Source organism: Apteryx mantelli, chromosome 5, assembly GCF_036417845.1.
Source record: "Apteryx mantelli isolate bAptMan1 chromosome 5, bAptMan1.hap1, whole genome shotgun sequence".
Classification (NCBI taxonomy): Eukaryota; Metazoa; Chordata; class Aves; order Apterygiformes; family Apterygidae; genus Apteryx; species Apteryx mantelli.
In genome coordinates, this window is record NC_089982.1 from 72,693,595 (window position 1) to 72,699,594 (window position 6,000).

The following is a 6,000-nucleotide window of genomic DNA, read 5'->3' on the forward strand; positions in this document are numbered from 1 at the left end:
TCATTTCCTATTCTATAGGCTAGCTGGCTGCTAAGCATACTATTTAGGTAATCCTGAACAACTGCAGTAGGGGTGTTTACTATTGATTCAGGCTAGCCAACACGTACTGTGGGTAGTCAGTCCTTAAATGTCTGTGAATTAGACTGGTTAGTTCTGATTTCCCTTAGAGAAAGATAAAAGTTGTGAAGTGTGGTTTATCTCTGATACCAAAAGGGATTTCTTCTTGGTTATGCAGAAATGCTTGTCATTCCAGATTGCCTGGTTTGCATGATTTACAGCAAGCCTGTGTCACATGAACAAATGAGTCATCCTTATTTAGCAGCCTCAGAGAATGTGGCTTATCAAAATAATCCATGCTGAGTTGTCGGGGATCCAACTATCTGAGAGTTGCTTAACATGTCAGCCAGGTCTCACTGCTTGATTGTTGATTTGCTTTATTCCGTAAAGCTTGTGTAGCATTAAAATGGGAAGGAGGGAGTCTCCTCAGGATAAGAGTACCCTGAAGCGCACACATCCTGGGATGAATAGGCATCCTAGGTAACGGGCGTCTGTGCTGTGATTTACATGCTCTGAAGGTAGCAAGAAGTGACATCAATTTCTGATTTAGCATAGTTGATTTCCCCCCTGCCCCCAGGTAACTTATTGCCCGTATAACATCTGCAATCTGTGTATGGCCTATACAGCAACGTACTCGCTGCAACGTGTTCCTCTGTAGGTTTAGCATACAGTACACTCACTTGCTGGGAGGCAGTACTGGTTTGCTCCTGCTCTGCTTAGTTTTCAGTATCAATATTAGTGCAGAGACTCTAGTGGCGGTAACTTAATCAAGATACAGAGATAAGGAGTAGTGGTTTCAGGGTGGGGAAATAAGGGTGTGGGGAAGTAGTTGCACTCAAACGAGTTGAAGTTACTTGGAGACGCTCTTCCACAATTTTCCCAACAGTATCTTCTTGGAGATGGAAGATGGCCCTTTCTGCTGAGTATTTTTGGTTATCTTCAAGGTTTCCTTCCAGGATTTTTGAGAATCTGCTTCCAAGCATTTGAAAAACAGATCTTCAGTGCACACAGTAGAGGAGCAGTGCTTTGGCTTATGACCACAGAAAGTCCTGCATCAACATCAGATGCTACCTGTGTCTGCTACCTGTGTCTGCTACCTGTTAGGTAACACAGTGAGAATGAAAATAATGATTATAGATATCAAAAAAGGACCAATTAATAGTTCTTTCTTTGCAACCAGTTGCTACTGTGTTCTAGGATATAATTTAGCCACCAGAGTTGCCCTGTGCAAAGAACATACATTTATTAGTATTAGAAGTCATAAAGGGTTTTAAAATTTTGACAGTTACATTTGGTAACGTGGTGTATGTATTTCCCAAGTTTCAAGATATAATCCAGGTGGCACTGATAGGAGAGACACCCTCAGTGTTAGGTTTAATCCCAAGAATGAGCATAATGCCAGAAGAGTAGATGCAGTGACCTGCCAGGATACGGCTCTAACACCAGATGGCAGAGTAGTACTGTCAGTTTGCATCTCCTACTTCTGCTTTCCCACTGTTTTCAGCTGAAGTTTGCAATATCCAGACTGACACTTTGAAATTGTTTCTGTTTCAGAAACAACTTACCTGTTCCTGTTGTGATTTCAACGTGCAGTGCACACACTAGGATAACTCACAGCTCTGGCCAAATATAGCTTGTATCTCTGCTATGTTCACATGCAGGCTACCTAGGTTTCTTCTACTGCTTTTCATTTGTACAGTACCACCAGTGAACAAAGTACCAGAGAATAGGGGCAGTATGTCTAATGGAGAAGAAGACTGTTCAACAAAGGGTTGACAGGCAGTATATTGTGTCAGATCAGCATATTGCCATGTCAGTGAAGACAGTTCTTTCTATTAGGTACTATATTTAAAAGAAAATTAAAAAGTACAAGGGCAGTAGTCATCCCTAAAGGGATTATAACTTAAGCAGACAAAAAATGAAGAGATAAAAAAGTGGATAATATCAGAAACATGCATTCATAAATTCTGAATTTATTTATATAGCACTTATTTGTATAATGGCAAGTCTGTAATGATCTCTTCTTATGAGAAAGTGATGTCTGATCAAATTTGAATCAACCACATGGTGATGAGTCTTCAGTTTGTAATGGAAGAAAGAAGAACCGTTGAAAGAAACAAGCAGAGAAGGTGGTGGAAGAAGATAGATATACCGCAGTTTTGGCACCTCTAGTCACTATCACAGTTGAACCATATGAAGTGAGTCAGTGAGGTGGTTGACAAATAAAGGAAGGCTGCTGGCTTGGACTGTTTGGTCTGTGGCACCCTGGTCCATGGGGGACCCTCTGGATGAAAGGGGAGCTGTGCCTGCCCTCACCATGAGTGAGTGCACTCAGCTGGGAGACACCACGAGAGCCTGAGGCAGGCAAGTGGGCTCGGAGGCCTAGCAGGGAGAGCACTGGTGACTGTGGGGAATTCACGTGGAGACAGGTCTCCCGGAGTTTGCTGGAAACCAGGAAACTGCTGATGTTTGCTGTTGTTTGGAGCAGGCCAGAAGGAAAGGAGCTGCCTAGCAAAGGCACATGGGAGAGATTTGTTTACAATTTGTAAATTGAAATTTCCTTTCATCCCATCAGAGTTTCTTTCTTAATTGAAAGTTCATAGTTCTAATTTGTGTTATTCTCAAGAGTCAAAGCCTTTTTTGTGTGTCAGTAGTGTACATTTTAAAGAAGAAGTACAGGCAGTTTACTTTTTGGAGCCAGGTTCCTGTCACATTAACAGGGGTCTGGGTACTGGTTTTGTATGATTTGAGTTCTGTGTATTTCACCTAACTGTTCTGCTCCTCCAGAAAAAAAACATGGGGACCTTGGGGAGGCCGATATCATAACCAGTACCAGTTCCCACTATTTGGGCTGTTAACAGACTCAAGGACTTTGCACCAAATTCTTCTCCTGCAGTGAAAAGACGTCATGGCATACGCATACTGGACAAGTGGCTGAAAAAGAACAATTAATAACAGCAAATAGCAGTAATGTGCACCTCAGACAAACTTAGAAAATTAACCTAATCCTGTCACAGAGTCTGAAATTCATAATGGTAGTTTCAGTTCCTTCTCAGCCATGCTCTGCCTTCTCCTAGACATTCTTGGATTTTATTTGACCAGATTTCAGATACTGACAATGATAAGAATCTGCTTAAATTTTGCTAGGCCCCAGCCACAGATATGTCATGGCTTTTGATTAGGGTATCTTTGAATAGTGCTTCTCTGAGATGAATCTTGCAAAGTGTTCCCACTAGAAGATGCTTGTTTTATCCCTATTAAGACTGTGATACGGATGGATGTCCATGTAGCCTGCTCTTACTCAGAATGAGAGCAACAAGCTCTTGCCAGTCAGCACTTGCTAGCTCTAATATGACTGACTCAATTTTGGTTCCCAGATGGTCTCATCCTGACATCCCAAGGCCCTGACAGAGCTTTGGAAATGCTGTCCTGAGATAGAAGATACTTACCCTTTCCATAGTAGCTCTTTCTGTTTCCTTGCACTGTAGTTTGTAAATGACCCAACCAAAGTATTCTCTTCAACAAGAGAGTGTGGACATTACAGATCAAGGATTTCCATTCCAAAGACAAGGAACTGCTCCCATCTTTATGAGAGAAAAACTTGAGAGGAAGTACAACATACAGTCACCCTGCTGTTTTTCCCCAGTTCCACGGAGAGCTTCGTGGAAAGCAGCATCCATCAGGCACTGCTAGATGCTTCTACTGCTATCACATTTATGAGCTAGCCCTTTTTTTTTGAAATCATCTTTTCCTTCTGCCTGGAGGTATGTGGAAAGGTAAGGCTGACTTCCAAGTGTTTAGTTACAGAAAGATGAGCCTGCTTTCACAGGTATCATTCCTTTCAAGCCACTGATAACCTTGGCATTAAACTAATATAAATATTAACAGCTGGGACATTTGCATTATGTGTTAAGCAACTGTGTTGCAATACTGGGGTTTTAGAATATAATGTACCAATGACTTAGCAAAATGAATTAAGTTCTACCAAGTATTCTTAACTGTCTGCATATTTTTAAGGCAAAGAAAAGCAAGTTTGGATAATAAGAATCTGAGTGTCAAAGATAACATCTCCTAGGAGTGGTTTTCTAATTGGTGCCAGATTCTGCTAAATATAATAGATACACTTTTTGAATATGAATATACCTGTTTGTTTTGCCACCAGGCTGTGTTCACATTAAATTACATTAAATCATTAAATTTTAGATTAGTAGATTATGGTGGCAACATAAAAAATGCTATGCGAATACTTGTAAGAGGAATTAAAAAATAAATCAGAATCATCCTAATTGTTTTCACACAACTAGCAATGGTTTGATTTCACCATGGCACCAGGTTCCTAAAGGGATAAAGTGAGTTTCCTTTTTGCTACTCTTCTAGCCAAAAGTCAATAGCAGGAATTTTTTTAGTTGTGAAACCCCTTTTCTTTACTATGACCTAAGCAAGCACTGTAATAACAACAAAATACTTAACTGTAACAGTACCTGTTTTTAAACTGGAATTATGCACCTAAAAGTTTGCATCCTGTATTTCTATATGGGGTGTGTCTATTATTGGTTAATGAGCCTATAATCAAATATCTAGGTGAAGTCCTTTTATGAGCAGCAGGATGCTGGTACAGTATGTATTACTGAAAGTACGTAGAACTGGTTTGCACTACTTATTTAGCTGCTTACTGCTCTGTTTTTCTCTATTGTCTGTCTTGTTCATTGTGAGTACTCACCCTCTGAATACGGAGAGAGAGACCAACGTCCACCAGCAATCATGTATGGGGATTTGGGGGGATTACCCTTTAGAGATGGGCTGACAGTGTGCCCACCTGCCATTCACAGCACAAAAGCTCCAACTTGATGGTTACAGTATGAAAGGGGCCTAGAGTTGTTCAACACCAGTGTATTTCACTGTTGAGCTACATATGCCTGCCTCATGAGCGTGGCAGGGTTGGTACTGTGCCAGTACTATGCTTTGCCAAAATTATGTTCTACATAGTATAAGTGGCAATTAATCAAATGTAATTGACAATACCATGATAATTTAATTAGGGCTATTTTATTATAAACAAGATTTTTTTCTATGCAGGCAATAAGTGGAAAAGTTTCTTTCCTGTTTGCTGTTCAACATGATTATGCAATTTCTACTGCCTCTTTTGCAATCTGTATCACCACATGTTATGCCTAAAACAATACCTACATTGTAGTCGTTGCTACATACTAGTAGATGTTATGGGAGAATTGTACTTAATGTTATACGGCTGTTACCTTATCTATCACAGTGTTGTGTTAGTGCTTCTTTTCTCATAAACTGTATGGTTTTTTTCTTGGTCAGGAAAATTTATTACCTGAGTAATATTTATTTCCTGAGTAATTTATTACCTGGGTAATGTCTCATGCTAAAATAATTGCTGAAGGAAACAATTCAGGACGCTTCTGTGTGGCCTGTATTTTGCTTTCAAGCAGCTCCTGGTGAGGCAGCTCCCTGGATGGCATATTTCACAGAGATTAAGGTCAGAGTGAACTGTTAGATCATCAAATCTAGCCTGGTGCCTATCAATGGTATTTAAATTTCACCCAGTGGTGTTACATACTAAGTTTTCAGGAGATAAAACTGCACCACTGTCTGGTGCTTCACAAAGACTGACCCCACTCTCTATCCCTATCAAAAATACCATTTCTTGTTTTCACTGGGCCCAACAAGTCTGGAGCTCAAACACCCTACAGCTATTTACATACTGTAAAATAAAACAGGACCATGTGCAACAGATTGGCCTTGGTGAGGACACCACATAGTGCTTGGATTTGCACCTGTCCTGAGCGTTACAGCTTCTGAGGTCCTAGGATGTAGTGCTTTCTGTTTGTTTATTTGTTTTTGAGTTCAAAGTGTCTGAAATAGTTTAAGTGCTGTGTTGCAACCCATCAGGGAGGCGGTTTGATAACATGACATGAACTG